The sequence below is a fragment of the Phymastichus coffea genome, unplaced genomic scaffold (assembly GCF_024137745.1).
Source record: "Phymastichus coffea isolate CEN01 unplaced genomic scaffold, Cenicafe_Pcof_1.1 PCOF00104, whole genome shotgun sequence".
NCBI classification, from domain to species: domain Eukaryota; kingdom Metazoa; phylum Arthropoda; class Insecta; order Hymenoptera; family Eulophidae; genus Phymastichus; species Phymastichus coffea.
Window position 1 is genome coordinate 697,519 of NW_026706915.1, and position 23,927 is coordinate 721,445.

The 23,927-nt window shown below is 48.2% G+C and overlaps 1 protein-coding gene across 8 annotated transcripts in view; it reads left to right on the forward strand.

Moving 5' to 3' along the window:
* The window catches only part of LOC131670199 (plasma membrane calcium-transporting ATPase 3), a 92,910-nt gene that overhangs the window by 21,377 nt on the left and 47,606 nt on the right, over window positions 1-23,927 (forward strand). For all 8 annotated transcript variants that reach the window (XR_009302428.1, XR_009302427.1, XR_009302429.1 and 5 more), the window contains exon 2: window positions 3,796-3,943. The gene's annotated coding sequence lies outside the window, so the exon portion shown is untranslated. The remainder of the gene's footprint in view (window positions 1-3,795; window positions 3,944-23,927) is intronic.

Consider the following 23,927-nt stretch of genomic DNA (forward strand, 5'->3'; position numbering starts at 1 on the left):
TGCAACTATATGCGTAACGACTGTCGCAACGCAAGCCGCGCGCGACCGCCCCTCTATTCTTCCCTTTCCCCCGGCTGACCGCTCGCACACTCGCGCCGTCGACCGGAAGGAAGAGCCAAGGCGGCGGCACGTTTTCCAAAAAGAAACGCGTCTCCTCGCGGTGCCCGCTCGGCGCCGAATTAATACCCGATGCACGCATCGGCAAGCGTGGAAGCGGGCGCGCAGCGAGGTTGCCGAGAGGCTCCGTATACCGCGCTCGTAACGCGCTCTGCGCTTTCTCGCGAAAAACCCGCTCGGAAGTGCGCGTCGGCCGTTCTGCATCGCGGCGCACGCGGATCGCGCCGGATCGCGCCGGATCGCGCCGGATCGCGCGCTGCGGACGCAGAACAGCGCGAAATCGTCGCCCGTCGGCCTCGCTCGGTGCTGATAATTAATCAGCCATCAATGACAACTTGCCACACAGGCCGTAGACGCGCGATATTTCTGCGCTCCGCAATATTCATCGGTCTGGCGTCTCGGGAGAATTTTACCAAAGCCACGAATATATCAGCTTTTCGAGAATACATTACGCCAGCTGAAATTCCTTCCGTTTAAATCGACGGTTATCTCGTTAGGGCACGCTGCGTACAATTTCCCGGTTGAAAATTACCGACGAAAATTCGCGAGAAACCAGTTGCGCGAACGTTGCCTACGAAAAACAATAGGAAAGTATCTAGCTGAACATCGGTGAACGTAGCAACGACGAGCACGTGAATAATGAAGAAAAGGCGAAAAGCGTATATATACAGTGGTAATAGCAGCAGCAGCAGCAGCAGCAGCAGCAGCGGCAGTAGTAGCTGTTGCAGAGACAAGGGCTGCCAAGAGACGAGCGCGCAACCGTGCCAGAAGCAGCAGCAGCAACGAGTCGCGCTTGTCTAGCCGAGTCCCAAATTAAACGCGCGGAGCGCGCAGGTATAACGGCCGCTCACCCGAAATAACACATCAGCGGTATAGCTGGTTGGCGTGGCGCGCGCGCGCGTGCGACGGAGAGTTGAAGCCCTCGCGCGATCACGAGATCGCGCGCTGGCGTGCCGTCCAACGTCGCGCAGCGTCGATCGGTCTGCAATGCACGTTCGCGCGCGCGATCGTCCGCCAAAGTCGCGCCGCTTCGGCTTGTATTTTTGGAGACCGACCAGCTCGCGCTCGAGACGCAAACTCCAATTTCGCGTCTCGCCCCGGCGCGGACGCTGGCTGCAGTCTGCGCCTAAGTGCGATGTCCCGAGGTTCGCCACCGCTGCGCAGCCTAAAGCTGTTGGGTGCGCATACACTTTTATATATATAGGGAGAGAGCGAAACCGCAATTTCAGCGGCTCTCCTAGGCGATCTGATGGAGTTTGCGAGATTGAAACTGGATGGTGGTGTCTTGCCTTGCCGCTACCTCCACGGCCTCTTCGACTGATAAGCTCGAAAAAGAAAATGAACGTAGCTTCTCGGTTAATGCGCTCTCGCTCTACCAAGATTACCGAAAGCTCGCTCCGTTTTTTTTCCTTTTTTTTATTTTTGTTGTTTTTTTCCTTTACGTTGATTTCGCGTGCGCGGAAGAGAAGGTCGATGCGAGCACGCGTAGCGTGAAAAAAATTGTCGCAATCGAGCGATCTTGATGCGAATGGAAGCCACGGAAAAGAAGGGCTAGATGCCTCGCAAATTTATGCATAAACTCATGCGTACGCGTGATTAACGTGAGTTAGAGCTTTGCCATACATAACAACATTTCCAAGAGATTTTCCAGTCGGAGAGCATACTATATAAATATATATATATATATATATATATATATATATATATATATATATATATATATATATATATATATCTGTATCGACGAGTACACTCGATTAACGATAAGCCAGTCTGGTGTGTATATGTGTGTCGAGCAGACAACAAAGAATCATCGAATAAGTCACGTACGATCGAGTTGTGAGCTTGCAAAGCTCCTCGCATGCCAATGCTATACTCTGTCCTTGACTGCAACTATAGGCGTGGCAAGCTATTTCGAAGTTTTCTCTCTCTCCCTCTCGCTCTCTTCGATTGTTCGACGAGAAATTTTTTCGCGCGCGAGAAACCTTTTACAAAACGAAGGGGGCCGCGCGAATACTTGAATGGAAGCGTCGCTTGTATATAGATATACATGCTGTCACAGCCTTTTTTCTTTTCAGAAGTTACAAGGGCAAAAGTATAGCGTCACCGAGGAAGTTAAGCTTATCGAGTTACGTGAATTACTAACACGTCGAGGTTTTATTTTTAGATTGACTCTCTCGCTTTCTGTCTCTTTCTCTCTCTCTCTCTCTCTCTCCCTCTCCCTCTCTCTCTCTCTCTCTCTCTCTCTCTCTCTCTCTCTCTCTCTCTCTCTCTCGAAGAAGAAGAAGAAGAAGAAGAAGAAGAAGAAGAAGAAGAAGAAGAAATTTTTTTGGAAAAAATCGAGAAAACAGCTTTGTTGAAAGCTCGTGCGTTTAATTGTAGCTAGGAGTGCAATTTTGCAACAAAGAAAGTTTCCGAGCTTTCGTGCTATAACAGTACACGCTTGTCCATTTCCCTCATGCGCGTTGCGAAGCAGTGAGAAAGAGGGAAAGATTAGCTCGCAGAAATAGATCAACCAGAGGAACGGGAGGGCGCGGCTCTAGTCTTCATACTAACATTTTTCAATGTAAATCACAGGCATTTACGACTTGTATTTACATACTGTAATAATTGTGCCTCTTGGCATTTGCATGCACGCGCCGCTGCCAGAGGTTGCGGTTAATTAGCCTGGCAAAAGCCCTTTCTTTTCTTTCGCCCGGTTGAAGCGAAAGAAAAATCGATCTCCCTCTCTCTCTCTCCCCCTCTCGCTACGTACGTTCGGTACAGGATTTACGCTAAAAATCGCGCGACGAGCGACATTCAACTTTTCGTACGAGGGAGCTCTTTAAATCCTTAGATATCACGGCAGATGTCGCACGCGCACCAATGGGAAATTTCTCGCTCGTCCAGCAGCTCCACGCGAGGAAAGCGAAAAAGAAGCAAAGGCAACGAGAATAAAAGGCGAGAAGCTTCGGCGCCAGGTGCATCGAATGGACTCGTCGATGACATATATTTAACTCGCGAGAACAAGAAGCCGAGGAAGAGCTTCCTCCGCGAGGCCGATCCGTTTCTATGGCTAACTACTGCCAAGAAACACTGGGCACCCGGCTATGTCTATGCGTCAATCGGATTCTCTCGTTTACACATCTCGCGCGCGGACGACGCCTGCCCCGAACCTCTCAAGATTTCAACAGGGACAATGTGACGAGCGCATTACGGCCGAGCGTAATCGACTACAGGCCACGCCGCGAAGTATCAGCGATAACGCGATGACACGCGGCAAAGTGCCGTGGAATCAATTTGGACGCTGTGAAACAAAAAAGAAAACATCGTCTCGCTCGTTTTTGCCGTGCGCGCACGCATGCGCCGTAATGATACGATCTGGAAATGCTATTTGCACTTATTCCCCACGTGTTAGTGGACTGTCAAATCCGTGAAGTCAACTTTTTGCGCGCGCGCGTATGTATTTTATTAGTTAGAAGAGTCGGGAAAATAAACGCGAGAGAATTGCTAGGCAGAGGTAAGCAGTGGCGAAACGCTCTAATATCGAAATGGAATATAGAAAAGCGAGCGACTTGTGGTAAATGTAAAAACACACTCCTCGAAGCATCGGAGTAACAAATGACAATTGAGTCGCGCGATAAATTCCAAGTGTGCACGAATGCGAAGGCTGTAACGATCTTGTTTTTCTTGTTGCAGGTACAAACGTAAACAGCAAATCTAGCCGCCCAAAAGTACGGCCACATGTGTAAAGGCAAGTGAGGTACCGTGCTTGCTTTGGAGCCTCACCTCAGCGCGACGAAGCTCCTCGTTCTCTCATGAAATGCAGTAGATACGCGCATCACAGGTGAGTCTACCGGAAATACAATTGAGTACGACGGCGCGCCTGTCATCCGCGAGTTTAGGCTCTTGAAACGAATTTTACAATCACATGCGTCTCTGGTGCTCGAAGAATTAATCAGGAGTCGAGTTGGACTTTAATCTCTTTGGGAAAATGATTATTGTTCAATAATCGCGACGCTCTACCAAATTTTCAGCCACAAGGAGGAAACTCATCCGAACGTTTAATTATCCTTTTCGGATATTCGTTTTTATCGGGAGATCAAAGTATTTCGCATCGATATCAGGATAGTTCTGGTTCCCTGACGTTGGTGCGCTTGCGTACATCCCGTAAGCTCTCGTATGCATCCCTTTTAGGGTGCGCGGCTTCCATTCATCGTTGCTATGTTCGCCTTGGCTTCTTCGCGCGATGTCTGTGTGTACCTACCTACTTCGCGATGCGCATAGTTGTCGCTTTGTGACGTTAGCGCCAATGTTCACATGCGCTTCTTTCGCCACTTCCGTGAAAAGTTTGCCGATGAAGATGTCTTCGATTACGCTCACTCGAGGTTTCTCGTTTTCTTTCGCTAGATCACGGACAAACGAGATAGATAGCGATCAATTGGAGAGCAAAAAGAAAATTGGAAACAGATCCATCACTCCTTCACAATCAATTCGTTTTCCGAAAAAACTATCAAACTTCCTCTTTTTACTTTCGACGACGAACAACATCAATTACCACCGGAGAATAATTTGATAAAAAAAAATTCCTGAGAATTTAAATATCTATCCACCTTGGCAAGCATCTGGAAATAACGTTATAACCGAAATTCAGTCAGCAAACGTGCTCCGCCGTCCGCAAATTGAAAACTCACGTGACCGAGTCTGCGCGCAAGAGAAAAGTATATCCAACCGGAAAGACAGCGAGTCGTGTTGTCTGATCGATAAATCGACGGACGCACCTCTCCTCTCCAGCCGATTTGACTTTTTCCCTTCGCCTAGGCATTCTTCCTACCTCCTCCGAATGAGTAATGCGATTGTTACGGTTCTCCCTTTTTTTTGCAGCCTCGGTAATGAGCTAAACACGCACGATGAATGCGCGAGTTATCAACATTATTAGTCACGATAAATCACTAGGATTTTTTTTGGTTTTCCTTATTTTTTTACGCGTAGCAATCTGTGTGACAATGAAAATCCCTCACCCTTAAAGCGATCAGCTTTCCACCAATATTGATACATGTAAAGCAAACAAGCGCTAGCTCTCTCTCTCTCTCTATCTCTCTCTCTCTCTCTCTATCTCTCTCTCTCTCTCTCTCTCTCTCTCTCTCTCTCTCTCTGAATATCAGTCGTGGCAAAGCTAATACCACACGTCGAACGAGCAAAAAAAATAATCGTTATAGAGATTCGGGAAAAAGCAAAGTTTTAATGGAGAGAGAAATGAATGTTGCGTTACATATATTACCTTTTTTAATTATAAAAACGCCATATGTGATTCGAATCCTTTACAACTTTTCATTCAACGATTTTCCTGCGTTCGATTCCGCGTTCTTTACGTTACGTACGTTACGTAATACTCAGCGTGCTGCGGCTGCTGTTACCGGCTGTGAATATAGATTAAAATTTTTTGCGTAAGATTCTGCTCGACCTTTCCCCTTATCATCCATTTTTTTTAATTCTCACATGTATCGAATGAATCATGAACTTTTCATCGGATGATCGCGCTTGTCGGCTTTTCTCGCCGAATGTAAGTAATAGACGAGCGAGGCGACCGCTCATCAGTGGATTCGGCATTGCAAGTCGACTTGTCCATAAGAAGCTTCTTTCGTTCGTAATACGAGATGACCCCTTAATCAAACGTACGATAGCGATATGACGAAGCGGAACCGCTCAGATAAGCAGTGGTCGAGCTTGTTCTCTACTCGGAGACTTAGCTGTGCAACGAATTTCAACCCGAATGAATCGGCGCGGACGAGAGGACGAGAAGGGTCAGCTGGGATTTTCCCGAGGTGCTGCACTCTCTGTCTCTTTATTAGGCCTTATCGCCGCCCCACGTCCGTGTGCGCGTGCGAGGGCGCGGGTTTCAAGCGCATGCTCCCTTTGAACTCCGATAGACCGGCACAATTGGGTCGGACATGCGCGCTCTCCCCTCGATGCTTGCACTCAGCGCAGCCGCTTGCGTACGGGATAGACACGCTGGCACTTCGCGCATCGTGCAAAGCCGGATAAAATTTTTTCTCTCGTCGCTTTTTTTTTTCTTTTTGCGGCTCTCAACAGCTTCGACCGAATCGGGTACAATACAGCCGGGCGCGCCGAGTTATCGAAAGCCGCAAGAGTTTTGTGACGCGCGCGGGCAGACGATCGTCGAATTCGCCCAGTGAATAATTCGCGTTCGGCCGGATTTTTAACTGTGTGACGAGAGCGCATCCGAATTAGCCGCTCCGTGCGCGTGTTAGCATCCACGGGCTTTATCATGTCCGCGCTTGTGCACACACGAACGGGCCGTCGAAACGCTCGTTACAATAGCCGCGCGACGCGCTCAGCTTCGCTCCCAACGTGGTCGCTTTTCGTTTCTGGCCCCTTTGTCGCGTGGAGAAGGGAGGGAGAGAGAAAACGGCGTGGATATTTATCGGGTCGTTCGCGCGTCCATATCCTATAAAAACACGCCGAGCGTTAAATTCGAGGGCTTCCCTGAAGCTTTTTTGGGGCCACTGATAGCACGCGGCCGATACGCGCGGGCGCGTCAAACGTCACCGTTCCTTCGGGTATCGCGAATAGTCGAGGGGAGGCTACGGCGTTCGCTAGGAAATTATACCGAGGCAATCAGTCGATGACTCGCTTCAATTAGACGACAGCTCGCGCAAGAGCACGATCACCGCAATCCTCCGAATTTTCGAGCTCGAGTCACAAAGAACAAAAAGAATAATAATGATAATCGGCAAGGGATTCCTCCCTGTCTCGTTCTGGAGAGTCACTCGTCAGTGAGTGACGTATCCAGCAAGTCAGACGTCGCACGACTCGCTTCTGTACAGCTGTCGACGGTCAAGAGAGAAGATAAATCCGAGCAATATTATTGGTTTGACAATCTGGCATCATTAACGATATATTTTGCGCGTTGTAAAGTCTCCTCTTCCTCCTCGCGAGAGTAGCAGCACACGTGTCTGACCAAAGCCGCCCTCCGACTACTGCTCCGTACCAAAAAGGCACACATTCGCGCGAGTGAGGCAAAATCGATAGGATCCCGCAGGAGAGAGAGAGAGAGAGAGAGAGAGAGAGAGAGAGAGCTAGGTGTGTACGTGTGTGTATGTGTGTGTGTTGGCAAGGAGATGCGTCCCGTATTGATCGGCTGCCGTCGTCGCCCCTCCCTCTTCCTTTTTCCCTCTTTCCCTCTCGCGCTTCTAGATGTCTCTCTCGGCATTACCAGGACTGTAGCTCAGCGCTCTGCGCTATGCTCTACTTCGCGCGCATAACCACCTCCCTCGTTTCTTTTTCACTTTTGTGTTGCAAGTCGATTCGATTGTGTTGCTCTCTTGCCAGCATCTCTTCGCGGATGCTCACTGCCGGCAGACGTAAGCTCGCGCTTTGACGGTTTTCTCGCTTGTCGTAACTTGGAGAAGTGTCGAGAGGGAAAGACAGGGGAAGAAGCAGAGACAGAGAGAGAGGGGGGGGAGACGAGGATAGCAATGGTAATTGCGAGAAAGTGTTTTTGTTCTTTGAGTGGTCGCGCGACGCCGATTATTGTTATTTTTGCTCTCGCTCGTTTCCTTGTTCGCGTTTCCAGACCGCTTGGATCGCGATTGCTCATCGCTCTCGCGTGCGCGAAAGTTTGATCATCGCTGCCGGGCGAAGGACACGCAATGCACAAAAAGGAGAGAAAGCCAGAATGAAAGCAGAGAGGGTAACCCGCGTGACAATTATCTCATTCACAAAGCACCAAAGTAATTACGTGGAATTGATTAGGCGCCGTGAGAGAGACGGCATGATAAAGACAACCCCTCGTGCAAGCACGAACGTAACTCGCGACCTCGTCTCCCTCTCTCTCTCTCTCTCTCTCTCTCTCTCTCTCTCTCTCTCTCTCTCTCTCTCTCTCTCTCTCTCTTTGTGTAGTTGCGCTCGCGCGCGCGTCATCACTCTCTCTCAATAGACATACGTACACGCACGAGAAGTTTGTACCGGCTGTTCAAGTAACTTTCTCGTCAAACAATATTAACGTTCCCCCGCGCAAGCTGTTCGCACTTCCAGCGTGCGCGTAAAATTGTTGCTAGCCGAGCGAAATTTACGAAGCGAGCGATATAATGACGGCGTCACGAATGCGGTCTGACGCGAAAGTTATTGTATGAAACGTTGCGCACAGCGCCCACTCGACTTCCGACACACTCTTCTGCCTGAAAATAACGAACGAACAGACGCGCGGAACGATCGACCTCCTCTTCCTCTGGTCGTCTGGCCAGTGGTCGTCTTGCGCTCCCTCAGCTCTTTCGGCTTGATCGGTCGACAATATTTCCGCTCATCGCCCGACCGCGGCCTTTTGCGACTCATCGGGAGGGGGGAGGAACGTTAGTCGTTCGCACGACCAACGAGGTGCAGCACACGTGCTCGCGCACCTTCGGAGTGCACGTGTTCGAAAGTGCGCACCGCGCACCCGCGAAAATACCGTCTAAAATTAAAGTCAGCGCGAGCGCGCATCGAAAATTTTCGTCTAACTGGGTTACCCGGTTCGCTCGCCTCGTCGCTCGCGGGCGCAAGACGCGCGTTCGGCTCCGAAAACGAAAAATCCCAACGAGCTTGTTCGCGCCGCACTTCGCTTATTTTAGCCGTAGCGTCTGTATGAGCAAGAGAGAAATAGCGCCGAGAGCGGATGCGCGTACGCGCGGAGAACGGCTTTCAATGATTCAAATGAGCCGCGCGGCTTTTTATAGTTTTGAGGTTGCCGCTGCGGCAGTTTCGCGTGACCACAGCGCGGACGATTATAAAAGCTTCTTCCCGATTACCTCCACCTCTCTCTCTCTCTCTCTCTCTCTCTCTCTCTCTCTCTCTCTCTCTTCGCCACGCGTATTCTCCTGTTATGTAATTTTTCCAACCGGGTATATTTATCGAGCGCCTTCCGCCGGCCAGATCAAACTTCGATAAATATTTCTTCTGTCAACACGAGCATCATTAGAATATCAACGACCTACACAAACATTCAATAAAGAGATATTAAGAACACACGCGAACGATCCGCGATTCAACACAGACAGACATAGTACATCACTTGTGCGCGAATGAAATCAAAGTCTAATAGTGAACCCGTCAAAGTCTGTCGTGCTCCCGGCACTTGTAACGATCTCAACGCAAGTGGTTCCGATGTTCTCGCGGGGATCCCCAAGTAAATGCGAGCGTTGTATCGAGTAGCGAATACACTTGGCGACGAAACGAAAAGCTGAATTTCGTTTGCTCCCCGTAATTGCATAAAAATCGTTGCGGGCTCGTTTCACGGATAAATCAAGTAAAAGGTAGGAGAGCATGCAAATCGAAAGGCAAACCCGATTACGATCACTCTGTCTCGCCGTCTCAGCGCGACAAAAAGAAAATAAAGAAAGAAGTGGAATGCCACTTGTATTCCGTCGTGGAGAAATTGAGAGGCAAACTCACGATCCTCCATTTCTCTCCTGTGGACTCCTGCAATCGACAGCTTGCACTATTTCTCCGTAAAATTGTTTTCTTTTTTGCCTCCCCCGCCCCTGCTCTCCGACCATCCACTCGCGACGATACTATTCTCGTTCGGAATTAGAAAAGCTATTTTGTCGCAAGCGACTTCCACTTCCCTTGTATAGCAGCGGAATTTATAATCTTGTAGCGTTTTAATTAACCGCTCTGCTTTTCTTTTTCCTCTTCCAGTTTATTTTCTTCTCGTATGCGAGGCAGAATGGAAGTCTCGTTTTTGGCTCTCGTTCTTTTATCGATTTGCGTGCTATTCGAGTGTACGTTACCCATTAGATGTACGATAATTGTCGTCAACTGACTCTCAGCACACACACACACACCCACACAAAATACGAACCCTTGAGACGTTTGTAATTTTTCGATTCAATCAACGTGACATTCACCGCAGACGGCAAGGTAAAAAAGGAAAAGTGTAACGCGGAGGTAAGAATTGTGGTGTGCATGTCAGATTGAACCGAAAGAGAGAGAGAGAGAGAGAGAGAGAGAGAGAGAGAGAGAGAGAGAGAGAGGGAAAGAGAGAAATAACTATGATCGAGTAAGGAATGAGTCGTTAAACGGTCTAAGTATAAAAAGGATCTTTTTGTGGATCTGGTGATAGATCTTTTTCTTCGGGAAAATACTTGTCGTTCATCAGCAACAATTTTTCGCTTGAACAAAAAAAGAAGCTGGCTTTCGAGAAGAAAAAAAGAAAGGCTTCGCTTTCCATTCATGTAAATGCACAAGAAGAAGGCGCACGTACGCACGCGGTGAGAGAGAGAGAGAGAGAGAGAGGGTGTGTACAAAGCGGTGGGAGAGCGAGTGCTGTTGGCCAGGTGAGGTTAGAGCCGAACCTTGGTTCGGGGTTGTAACGATCGCCCTAATCTGCTACCCCGCCGCACCCGGTGCGCCCTCCGCGCTGCCTTGCTCGGCCTCTGGCGCGCGCACCACATCCCTACCCCGCCGTCGCACTCGCACAAACTCGACGGCACGTGCCTCGAACCCTCGCCTCTGCCTCCTCCTTGCCTTTCATTCTGAATATTTATTGGCATCGCAAGCTCCGCGGCTGTTACATTGTATTCTCCGAATTGTTCCTCTTGCAAACAATAAACACGTGGCCTCGAGGTATTACCGCGAGGCTTTCCCCGAGGGTAGCCTGATTATTACGACGTTTACAACAGTCGCGAGTTGAACGCTCGCGACTGTTTGATTCGTGACACGCGCGGCAAGACATTCGTCAAGGGAGGCCGTCTTTTTCGGTGGTACACATAGAGAGGGAGAGAGAGAGAGAGAGAGAGAGAGAGAAAGTCAAGCGAGTTGCAATCCCATCGGAAGCTGGATCAGTCATGCGTGCGCGCGACCCGACCAACACAGCTAGGCCAAGTTTAGTACGACGTATTATAGCAGGATTGCTTCGCTTGCACGGCCGCAAGTTTTTAATTGGATTTACATGCGACTCTGCGCATCAACCAGCTAAAGCGCGCGGATCGCTCGTCGCTGTTCCTGTGCGCGTCTGCACATTTACGTCGTTGGTAAATTGATTTTTAGCTTGCGTCGGACGATTTATCACGTTGAAAAAATAATGTTCACTTCTTGTACCGGCGTGACGGAGAAATAAAGTCCATCCGTTTCTTTCTTCGATCGGATTGAGCGGTTTCGCGCGAGCGCGAGTCTGTTTTTCACGTGCCCGAAACTCGCTTGGGCCGCTCACGGTTTAGACAGCAAATCAGTGACGCAAGTTTGTTGTGTAATAATTATGTCAACTGAAGCTCGGTTCGACAGCACTGGCACGAGTATGTTGCTTGTATCGATTCATCGCCGTGTAGATGGACGAATTCGTGCAATCGTAGAGTACTTTAATCGAAGTTGAGCGTAGAAAATCCCCGAGATAAAGCTAGATTTTCAGTCACCTGCGGCGATCAAGGTCTCTCTCGCGCGCACGCACGGCCAATTTGGTCACATGTTTTCGACCTACAAAAAAAACTATGCCAGCATCTTATCGGCAGCCGTTAAGCGTTAGGAGGCTAATAAAAAAAGAAGAGAGACCGCAATATACATATATTTGCTTCGGCGATTTATTTACGCATGTAAACGCATTTGCCTGACAGCCGTCTTGTTCGCGCGCGAGCGAAAGTTTTGCAATTGAAATCGACGTCCCCGTTGCGCTTATTGCGCGCTGCTACTGCTAGCGTTAGAAATGATTATTTGAGAAAGTTCAGCTGCCAGAGAGAGAAAGGGAAAGAGAAAGAGAGAGAGAGAGAGAGAGAGAGAAGGGATGTATAAGTGCAGTTCAGTTATAACGAATAGCTAGAGTAGCTAGAATCAAGCTTTTAATGAGAATGCTTTTCAAAAGCTTGCGAAGCTCGTACTTTTCAAAATTTCATTCGTTGTGGAAACTTTTTTTGTTCGTTCTATTACAAAAGTAGTTCTGATTAACACTGCACATTTCGTTGAATTGGACCCTTTCTTTATATATAAATAGCGATTTCCTTTGTCGCCCGGAAAAGTAATAAGTAAAAGAGACTGACTTTTGAATAGAGTTAATTTTCAAATGAAAGTATAATAATGCATTATACGCGAAAAAATCAATTGGAATAAAAAAAAATAATTAGTTCGTTCACCGGGTAAAAATTAACGATCGATCGTAAAATACGAATGTCGCAGTTGTACGCACGCATGGTGTGAATAGGCTGGGCGAAAATAAAATTAAAGAAGAGAGTTAACGGATGTCGGTGAATCGTGAAAAGGAGCGACGACAACACAGGTTCATCGACATCACCGAATTGCAGACAACTCGTCGTCGTCGTCGCCGTCAGGGGTCAAGAGGCTCATGTCATCGCGCAGTGATAGAAGAAAGAAACGAGAGTCTGCATTCTTTAAGAATGTTGGACGCGCTCGCTTCTTCTTCCGGTTCTCTTACGCGACGAGCGTGTGATACGCTATTTGACGAGCACTTTTTTTTTTTAATATTGATTCTTCGTGAAAACCGTGAATAATTTATTAAAATTTCAAAGCACTGTTTCTATCTTTTTCATTCACAAACAGTCATTGAAGTTCGATCATTCATTCATGCCGCGCTTTCATATATCGTTCTCGTGATTTTTTCTCTGAAGTTTATACACTTGTGCAAATGTTGAGAGAACTTCGCATATGTAAATTTATCGTTCCAGTGGTAAAATAAATTGGGCTCAGCTGATCGTTTGGAGAAATGAATATTCATATATATATATATATATATATATATATATATATATATATTGTAAAGAATTCTTACATCTCCCTGCTTATATTTTCTACACGCTTCACGGCGCACATAAATTATTATCGCCACGGATATTATGTTAATGTTAACGTGTTGTATTCTTTATGTTTTAGGTGAGTTTCCATGCGACCGCGTTGCAAGCTCCTTCAATTTCCGTAAGTTCGATCCAGACATATTTCCGTTTTTTAGATCAAGACTGCATAGCGAGCCAGAACAAATCGAGCACGATTCGCGAAATTAAAAAAATACAATGGAGAGAATGAAGCCATCAGAAAAAGTAAAAGAAAAATCAAAGCACTTTTAGCGGCTAGTCCATTCGGACGTCCAAGCGAAAGTGCCCCTTAATTTATTTTAACGCGCACCGTATATCTATGCGCACGAGTATAACATAAATGCTCCCATAAGAAATACATCGGGATAAGCGTCCCCTCGTGGCACTTGAACGTCAGAATGTGCTTATTACCAAGGCCGTTAAAAACGGGCAGGTACGCGAGGGGCTGCGCGAGGGGCTGCGCGAGGGGCTGCGCGAGGGGCTGCGCGAGGGGCTGCGCGAGGAAGCATTAAAGAAGAGGAGCTATAACGGGCAGCGCGGAGTTTGAGCGGTTGGCCAAACAGATTTTGCCCTGGTGTGTTATAGACACACCGCGTTAGAGCTCGGTCGGATAGTATTGACACGCGTCTGACGCTACCGTCGCCACAAGGGTAGCTTAATCCACTTACGCGTACACACACACACACACGATCGTCGGAACGAGATGTCGCGGGCGATTAGCCTTATTCCGCGCGCGTCTCTCTCGTTTCTTCTTCTCTTTCCTTTATAATGTCCCTCGCGGGCGGGGCGTGGTGTTATTTTTTAATCATGCTAATGCGTCGCTCGACCGCGAGTTTACGAATCTACATTGCTTCGAGAGTATGCGCTAGCCGCGCGACTGTTTAACGAGCGCGCCAGCACGCTCACACGCTCCAGCGGGGGGAGGGGCGAAGCTCGCTGCGAGCTCGCGGGAGGGCCGAGCAAAGCGAGTCGGGTCCTCGTCGGCGCGATGCGCGCGCCTCATCCTGCGCTCCCTGGCGAACTCGTCGCTCGATTCCACGCTCCCGATCGCAGTGCGACTCGCCGAGAGAAAAGCTCGCTTCTTCACGCTGCTCGCCGCGGCGGATGATAAATACACCGTCTCTCCACGAGACGGCTGTCAGCTAGGTCGCGCGAGAGACAGACGGATGGATGGACTTTCGAGGACGTCCTTTCTCGTAGCAAAAGCGTCGTCGCTTGAAAACAACACCGATTGCGCCGCGCCACGGCATTTCTTGCCAAGAGCGGCGAACCGCGAAACCCCCCTGCGAAACCATCCTTTCTTCGGAAATACATAGGAGAAAGTGCCGTCGCGGGTGGAGCACTCTCGCGAGGTCAGAAAAAGAACCGCTGACTCGGCGCAGCGCGTCGATGCGTTTTTGTTTTGTTTTTGCGCTCTCTGGCGCGTTCGACTGCCGTCGAGCCGGGCATTTCGATCTCGAAGGCTCCAGTTCCAGCGCGAAGCCAATTCTCCTCGTATCCGCTGCACGCCTGTGATTTCGATATCTGTCCGTTGCCTATTATTAGCGGGCCGACACCGTATTGTTGTCTATCTCGTTCTCGCGCTCGCCACGTGGCTGAAACGCTCGCGAGTTCGTTCGCCGACATCGCGCTGCGCGTTTATTTCCGTTGCATATGCAAGCCGCAGTTTACGTAACGCGTAGTACCATTCTCCGATGCGGATCGCTTCGATGAGCCGTCGTCGCACATAGTTTCAGTTATTCTCCTCCCACTAATAGGTTATTCATGCGGCGAAGATGATGGAAAGGAAAAAAATAGCAAATGATACTCGCGTGCGCGCACGCCCTTGAATTCCTCTTAACGACAGTTCAGCTTAGCTCATCTTTTTTCTCTTTTATTATTGTAACAAACGCTATTTATTAATAGAAGATAAAAGACGATATATTTGTGAATACGTGAATTAATTATAAAACTGTATAATGTGAGCGCCGAGTATATTATAGATGCTCAAAGCTTTTTGAAAGTTAGCGTAATCACTGAACCTCCTCTCTCTGGGCATGCTTAGCGATGACCCTTGTCCGTCGCCAGCTTCTTATCGCTAAGCGTATGAAGGATCGCTGCTTAGCACTGCTCTTATAGAATGTAACCTCAAATTTCTCTTTCATTATTTCACGTTTGTTTCGCGATATCGCGTGCTCGGTCATATTCCGCGGAGGGCGGCAGCTTGTAAATTTGCATTCGTCGAGAGCTTTTCGGTACGACAAGGTGAAAATTTTCCAAGAGAGTGTTACAGCTTCTTCAAGTAGTATAAGACACACTGCGCACGGTTGCGTTGTTCAATTATGGCCCTCTCGAAATCATTAATCGATACTCTCACTCATTCTATCTCTCTCTTTCTATTTTTCGCCGCATTATCACGATTAACGAGAATTTATAAGGCAAACGATTCCATCACTCGGAAATTTCAACTCTCCCAAGGACTCTCTCTTTTTATAATTCGAAGCAAACACACGTATATAGAGAATATAGCTCGAGCTTGTGATCAGTCAAAGGGCACCGATAAGGCAATTTCTTTTCTCTGTCTCTCTCACCGCGTTTTTGTTTTTTCTCCTTTTTTTTCTTTTGTGTGTGTGTGTGTGAAAAATCTGCTTTCTCCAGCGGACAAGCAACAAAAGGAATAAAGAACCGAATAAAAGAGGCAAGCTTGCACACGATATAACAGCTTGTGTGTGTGTGTGTGTGTGTGTGTGTGTGTGTGTGTGTGTGTGTGTGTGTGTGTGTGTGTGTGTGTGTGTGTGTGTGTGTGTGTGTGTGTGTGTGTGTGTGTGTGTGTGTGTGTGTACGTGTGTTCATTCGCGCGCGACCTGTTTTTCCGTCTCTCGGAGATTCTAGGCCAATAAACGGAGCAGCGAGCGAGGGAGAGAGAATCGATTAGCGTATGCCTCGATTGTATTAATGATTTTATTTTGCTCTGTCTTGTCTGAAACATTTGGTCGAAGTGAAAAAAAAGATGGAGAAAAAAACCCCTTTATATTTTCTCCGTAGGAAGCCATAAAGGCACTGTAGCATACATGACGCACCAATGTGTAAAAGAGAGAGAGAGAGAGGGAGAGAGGAAAGACCTCCCGAAGCCATGTACATACGCGGATGATGGTATGCGGGCCGTACGATATACATCGGCCTATGTTCATTGGGGGTTTTTTTCTCCTCATCGACGACGCACGATATATATTGCTCGTGGATTGCCTGTTAATTGGATTTTATGTACTCTGTCGACAGCTCACCTGCACTTATGGTAGTTGTTGCCTATTATCCCGTCTTTGCTTTCACGTGAAAAATAGCGTGTCACGTGCGATTTCTACTGTTTTTATTTCCTCTCGCTTTTGGAATACGAAAAATTTGGTCATGTGTATGCAAAGCGCGTGACTTACGTAGTTGCGCACGACCATTTCCTCATTCGCTAACTTTCTCATTCTTTTCTCTCGCGCCGTGCTAATTTTAATAAAAGCGTTTCATTTGAATAAATATTGCTCAATTTTCGAAAGAAACATGCACAACCGTCCGCTAGTTATTAATGTTATTTCGTGTCAATTTATCGATGATGTTTTATTCGGAGACGTTGTTGGAAGAAACATTTGAGTTCGATAGCGTCGAAAAAGTAAAATTTGCTAAAAAGTTCGCTGTAAAGCTAAATATTTCAATTCATACCGCACAATTAGAAATTCGCGAGGGTTGGGTTTAGCACAAAAAAAAACTGTCGACGAAGAAAAAAAGGCACTCGCACACAAACCAACCCCTGAAACGACGGCAGAAAAATATAATCCATTGGTTGGCGTTTCAATGCCAGCAGGCGGAAAAAGAGGGTATACGGAGGAGAGGACTTCGTTCTCCTTCCCTTCCTTCTTCGGACATTTATCTGATTTGAATGTTATTATAGAAGCCAAACGGCGCAAGTAGAATTTAGCCGCGAGAGTCACGCGAGCTTTTTTGGAAATTGCATCTGTTCGAGGCATCGCCCACCCACACTGGCTCGCTTTCTTTTCCTTTTTCTCGCTCACGTGCACGGCACCTATAATTGCAAGGTGACGTTTTCTATGCAAATTCGACGCGACGATCGAAGCTATAAAGTCTTAAAACCTTATGACCTCAAAAATTACAGGAAAAAGCGAGAAAAAAAAACTCGCTCGCGCGTGTGCGAACGAGGCTAAAAGATCCTTTCACTCGCAACACAACGTACAAGAACAAAAGTATAGCAGCGCTTGAAATGGATTGACTTTGGCCGCGACTTCGACGTATTCTTCGACGATGCGTTCACGCCTGAGTGAAGCCTCGCCGCACTTTCGTCGGCTAGCGATTTTTCACGTGCGTTCCCTCCCTATATTTATCGCCTTGTGCAAGATTCCGTCGGTTGTCGGTCGTCGTCGTCGTCGTCGTCGTCGTCGTCGTCGTCGTCGTCGTAAAAGCTGAGCTTACAATCGTTAAGTGGTCTTTTATTAACTCGCGCCGCGCCTTCGTGATCCACGAAAAAGGTGCGAAGCACATGGAGTGAAAACAAGTTGCTCAATTCGTCGAAACTGCCAGGTCACGTTATATTACTATTTCGTTTTTGCACTCTCGTCAAACTTCTTTTATTGCTTTCTTTCTTTCTCTCTCTTTCGAGAATGGATTCCCGTTTTTCTTAAAGCTTCCGAGTTATAATTAGCATCGCGATGGATGAAAAATTACACGATACTTTACTCGGCAAATTGACTGCGACAGCAATTATTTTTTATCAAGCCAACAATAAATTAATCTTTCGAGCTATGCGCCCATTGAACCGCGTCATGCTTGCGAAAGATACACACAAATTTACATAACTTTTAACAACGCCAGCGAAAAATGTGAATGACAGCCAAGTTAAACATTTTAATCGCATCGCACCGGCAACTTTTTTTAAATCTCTTAACTTTACAATAAGTTGCGCCTGGCCTACACACGCGCAGACTTTTTAATTCCGAGTTGAGGTAAACTGACAACTTAGCATACTCGTTAACACCTAACGGCGGGAAAAAGGGGTGTCTAATCGAATTCCAGTTTGCGTCTATACGCAATCTATTCGATCAGTGCACGTAACGCACAACTAACACATACGCACACACACACAGATCTGAGCTCTCTTAATTGAACTGCTCGCGCGAAAGTTTGCCTCCTCGTGCATAATGCAGCGAGCGATCTTATCACGCACCCAGAGAAGCATTTGCGCTATAATTAAGTAAACAGAGCGCTCCTTTCCATGTCCTCGAGACTTATCGACGACGTTTGCATATTTCGGATTAAAAACAAAGAAAAAACAAACAACAAAGCGGACGTTGAAGAGTCTGGCGAGAAAAAGAGAACGAAGCTAAGGACATTGTATTTTATTGATCTCCCATCGTTGCGAAATAATTAACGCGCGCGGGGTACTTATAGACACGCCGATTCGAACTTGACGTGCAGGCACTATAATAGCACTGATTTACAGTATTTCTTTTTGCGCCCGAGTGAAAAAAGAAAAAAAAAACTTTATTCTAAGCTCGGTCTCGGTTTAATTGTTTTCGCGCGCGCGGGTGAAAATTATCTCGATATTCAAAAGTTTTCTAGGTCAGCCGCGTCGCAGCGTTAAATTAACTATACATGCATAATTGATAACCGCTCGCGCGCTGGCAAACTGTGCGCCCGCGACTTAATCTCCCGGCACGAGGGGTAGATCGAGAATGATCTAATTCAGTCGGAGTTTCGCCGCTGAAAGTTTATAAACATGGGGACCGGGCACGGAGATGTAAAATATTAATCCGACGAAAGTTATTGTTCTCTTCGCTGCCACCGTAACTATCGCGTCCGCGTAAATTCAGAAAGGGCGAAACGCGACACGGGCGAGCTGGGCGACGTTAAAAACCATCGATCCCGTCGAAGTTTGTCGCCGTGTCACAGTGGCCGAAAGACTTTATTATCCGACGTCGACGATGAGGACGTCGTGCTACCAACTTGTTTCGTTCTTACTCGCCGCTTTGTATGCGCTGCTGATGGAATTCCGATTGGAAATCATTCCGAACGATTGCTCGGGTGATTAATTGTTTGGCGTCTGAATTTTAATTGATGAGAAGCTTGGACGCGGAAGTGCGAGTACAGCGACCCAAATAATGGAAGAAAAATTCTGGCGCTAGCGGGGGTGGGGGAGATCGATTTTTCCCTTAATCTGTTTCTCAAATCCCCCTTTAAAAAATCAAATCAGCACTTGCAATTGATACTCGGAAGTGTTTGTAAATGGCAGATGTATCTTTACTCGTTGAAGTTAGTGCCATTAAATAAAAGAAATGACGCTCTTCGATGTAAATTTGCATTTCGAAATGACGAGAAAACTGAATTAATAAAAGCTCTAGACGTATTCCACTTGAGGAAAATCTCGAGTTCGCATATTGATTGGAAATAACATCCGTAGGAAGTTTCATACCGATACCGATTCGATTCCGCTCGAAAAAAACAGCAGTGTGTACACAGTGCATCCTCGTTCAAATTTTTATCATCCCAACTATACACGCAAATTGGAACTCCAATCAAGACATTCTTCGTTGCTTGGTAAACGAAGGGAAGACTCATCAATTTCGTACGCACACTCATTCGGCCGAGCAAACAAACAAGTCGATGGAGAGAGGGAGAATGAGAGATCCGGTTGCGCGTTCGATCTCCCTTAGCAAGCGCGAATGGAGGATGATAGAAAAAAGAGTCAGCAGCCGTCCATGTACCCTGGGAGATAAAACGCGCACGTGCCAAAGCGCAAAAACCTCCCTCGGCATGACGTCATAGGCCTCTTTCTCTCTCTCTCTCTCTCTATCTCTATCTCTCAAGTCAGAGATGTAATATATAAGGACGAAGAGGGAAAACAAGGAAAGACGCTTCTGAGTCGGTGCGTGTCCATGCAGAATCCTCCTTTACATGTACGCGCGCGCGTGGAATTAGCGCTCGTTAGGTGGCTATCGAGAAGAGGGTGACCTAGTGACGTAACAATTCGGCGGCGACAGGGGCAGTAGTAACCTCCCACTGGCCTCTCGCACACAACTGTGGCGCCAGCAGAGAGCCGAGCGGCAGATCGATTCTCTCTCGCGCGCGTCGCGCCGGGGGTAGCTCGCGCTTGCGTTTCAACCAGCAGCAGCACCAACACCAGCAGCACTAGCTTCAAGCACGTACATAAGCAACAGCAAGAACAAGAGAGAGAGAGAGAGAGAGAGAGAGAGAGAGCGCGCGAGAAGTAGAGTGGCCGCCGCCATCTTGGCTAAATCCCTTCCCTTGCACGCGGCCGCGCGCATGTATACTCGCTCCACCCTTTGCTGCTCCGCTCGCTGGTTCTTCTAACCTTGAACGATCGGCCGCCAGCGAACGCGTGCCCCGTGAGCACACGAGCGTCACAGCCAGCGCATAGGCATCGATTCGCGTATCGAGCGCCAGGATCGTTGACTCAACTAATTTCCCAGCTCTTTTTCCCGGCACCACGCTTGGCCAATTCGTCAAGTTCAAGGTGTGCAGGTCGCACGCAGGTACGCGCGCACGCACATAGATAGAATTTTTAAGAATCTAGTCGACGAGCCAGCCAGCGAGGGAGGGAAAGAGAGAGAGAGAGAGAGAGAGGGAGAAATAATCGATGCGAACCGCTTGCTCGCTCGCGCGCGCGGCAACCTCGATACGCGATATCGCCACTACGGAAAGTAGGAGCGTCTTGAAAGCCTCCGCCACCGCCGCCGCCACCACTACTACCTCCTCTCTCTGGGCTTCTGTTCTGCTCTGAATGCTTTTTCAAGGATTTATTGTGCTAATCTCGTCGTTTTTCACACGCACGCGCGCGCTATTTCGCGAAAAATCGTTGTCCCATGGCGAAATGAAAGAACGCAGGCGCCAGATAGAGTTTGCGGAGTGGATGCTGCCAAAGGAAGAAAAAAGCGAAAATTCAGCGAAAGGGCTAAACGCCTGTGGCAATTATCCTATCTGTGCGAGAGAGCTTGTGGAAAAAGCTCGCTTTAGATGAATGTATGAGTTTTGCGCGTGCGTAGTGTAGTTTGCAGGGAAGGGAGTAGCAGAGCAGCAGTAGCAGAAAGAGAGAGAGAGAGAGAGCTCGGCTGGCTGGTGCCCGAACGGGAGGGAGAGTCGAGGCTGAACCGTCGCCGAGTGAGGAGGCGAGTACTGCACCCGAAAGAGAGAGAGAGAGAAAGAGAGAGAGAGAGTGTGTCTCTACTCGCTCGCGACACGCGCGCGCGCGCCTCTCTCCTTGTGCGGCGTTCGCGAGTGCCATGTTTCCATCGACACATCGCCCTTCGCAGTGTGTTGTTTGCAAAAGAAAGAGAGAAAAATCTGTGCCGTCGTCCTAATCTTAGCTTACTTTCATTTCCTTTTGAGTTTTCTTTCTGATTGTCGGAGCAAGAAGTAAAAAAACCGTGTGCTTCAAGTGCCTCGCGCTTCGTCTGTTCGTGTGTCTCTGTATGCCTGTGTGTGGGGGAGAGCGGAAGATAGAGAGAGTAAGAGAGCTTGCGAGAAAGAGAGAGAGAGAGAAAGATAGAACAGTGCTGCCGCCCCCCGTTTATTTTTAGCGGGCAGAGCGAGCTCGTAGCCGTCGTCTCCTCTCGCTCTCGCACTCATACACGTATACATATCTACTACCCGCAGCAGACACAGAGTGAAAGAGAGAGAAAGAGAGAGAGTTAGAGAGAGAAAGAGAGAGAGAGAGAGAGAGATATGCAGGAGTCGCTGACGGCGGCTAGCCGCCTCGCAACCGCTGGGCTCGCGAGCTGCCCCTCAGGCATGTGACGAACAAGCCAGGAGGACCTCGGCTCGCTGAGTAAGTATTTCAAATAACTATCAACACACATTTGCGCACTATCCCCTGTCGTAGTTGTCGACGTCGTCGTCGTAGGCAGCAGTTGTGTAGCACCGGTGTTCTCTGGGGCGAGCGCGCGTCAACGCGATTACGTAAGGATCGCATCCACTAATATATATTTCGAAATCTGTAACTTTTCAGAGCCAACACGACTGACAGCGCCGGAAAATTTTTGGTTTCGCGTGTGTGTGCGCGCGCGCGAGCGAACGCGAGTGAGCGAGACAGAACAACTAGAGCTATTTTTGACCGGCTGGATTTCTAGGAGACTAGGACATCACTCTAGTGTACTGGCTTCTCTCTCTCTCTCTCTCTCTCTCTCTCTCTCTCTCTCTCTCTCTCTCTTCCACTCTGAAAAATTCGGTCCGATAGATCCGCTACCACCGTTGCGCGAAAAGTGAGCTCGCCTGCCTCTGCCTGGAAATATGAAACTATTTCAGAAACCTTGAAAAGCGTTGTTGTAGGACAGATGAAGCTACCCTCACTATAAGTGCAATGCGTGCGTGCGTGCATGCGTGTCGCGCGCGCGCGTGTGTATGTGTATATGTGTGTGTAGTTTTCGAAAGAAACTCGAGAACTGCTCTCTTTCCCCTTTCTCTCTTTCTGCTACTGGAACTTTACTCGCGAGCAGTGTCCAAAATAAACTCTAGCATTCTCGTCGTGAAAAAAAGAAGAAAATAATAATCGTGCCAATCTTATTTACTTATGTGTGTGCGTGGTGTGTGTATGCGCCCGCGCGCGCGCGTGTGTGAGTGTTAGACTTCGTTCAAAAGTTCGTTGGTCCACTTTTCTTTATTATTTTTCTTGACCTCCTCGAGTTTTTTCGATCGATCTTATCATTTACCCCGAAACACACAGAAAAAAGAAAACATGTATTGCGCGCATATATCGACTCGCTCAATGCCGTTCTCTCTCGCGCTCTCGCAAAAACACATTTTCTAGTTTTAGCGCATAGCTCGGACTGCCAAGTACCAATTGTGATAAATAAAATCTACCGTGAGCTCGAAGTCGAGCACAAACGATGCCTTCACCTCGAAGCACATAACGATTTTTCACTTCGCGGGAAACAACTACCTTCTCTCGAGAAGCTCTGCGAAAAAACCAGTTCTTATGAAGTCTGCTTTCTGGGGATCCGTGACCGAATTTTCGACTGGCCTTCCTTTAAGAGATGCCTCGATCAAGGTTCCCTAAGCGCGTTATTTTTACACGCCTCAGGTGTCTTCTCATTCTGCTCACCCCCTCTCTTTCTCTTTCGGATGTGTTGTTGTGTACCTTTAAATTAACTACTACACACTTTTGACGCTTTGCGATGAGTTTGATGCATCGCCGAAACTCGTTACTGCAGATTGAAGTTTCGACAATAACAACAACAACAACAACAACAACAAAACATGACATATGCGAGTGTTATGTTTATTTATTGGGATTGTATATACGCATACAATCTGTACAGTGCACGCATACAATGCACAGCTGACACGTGACAGACTGTGTATCACGCTATAGTCGCTGTCAATTGAATTGTCGAACCGCTCGATTTCAGCGCTTTGAAAATCGAATGAGAAGCATGAGCTGCGCATGCGAAAAATTTGCCAGGTTAATGATTCGACGTCCGTGTCGAATCTACATGAACTTCCGAAAAAGTAAGAAATTGCCGTACGAGGCCTCGGAGAAAACGTCCATTTCAGAAATAGCCGGCGTTCTTCGACGCGCCTCGTCGCGCGAACGCGCGCTCACCGATATTCTCTATGGTCAGGGAGCGCGTCATCAAGCTAAGGTGTGCGCGGCGTTACGCAAGCGTACGCGCAGCGGCAGCGGCGGCGGCGACGGCGACGGCGACGGCAACGGCGGCCACGACGACGACAACGACGGCGACGACGACGACGACGACGACGACGACGACGACGACGACGACGACGAAAATACTATTGGATAATATAAGCGATCGTGATCGTCACGCTTATTAATAGCCGGCGTGCGCGCGCGGCGTTTCCGCGGGTGTGCGAGTGCGCGCACAATCGGCTAAATATAATATGAGCCGGCTGAGCTAAGCCGAAGCACTTGCTGGCCTTCCTTCACATAATCAATTACACTCGCCGGTCGCGCGCAGCCACCAGCTGACTGCCTCGCCGCCCGCCGCCCGCTGGATGCCATTCGGATGC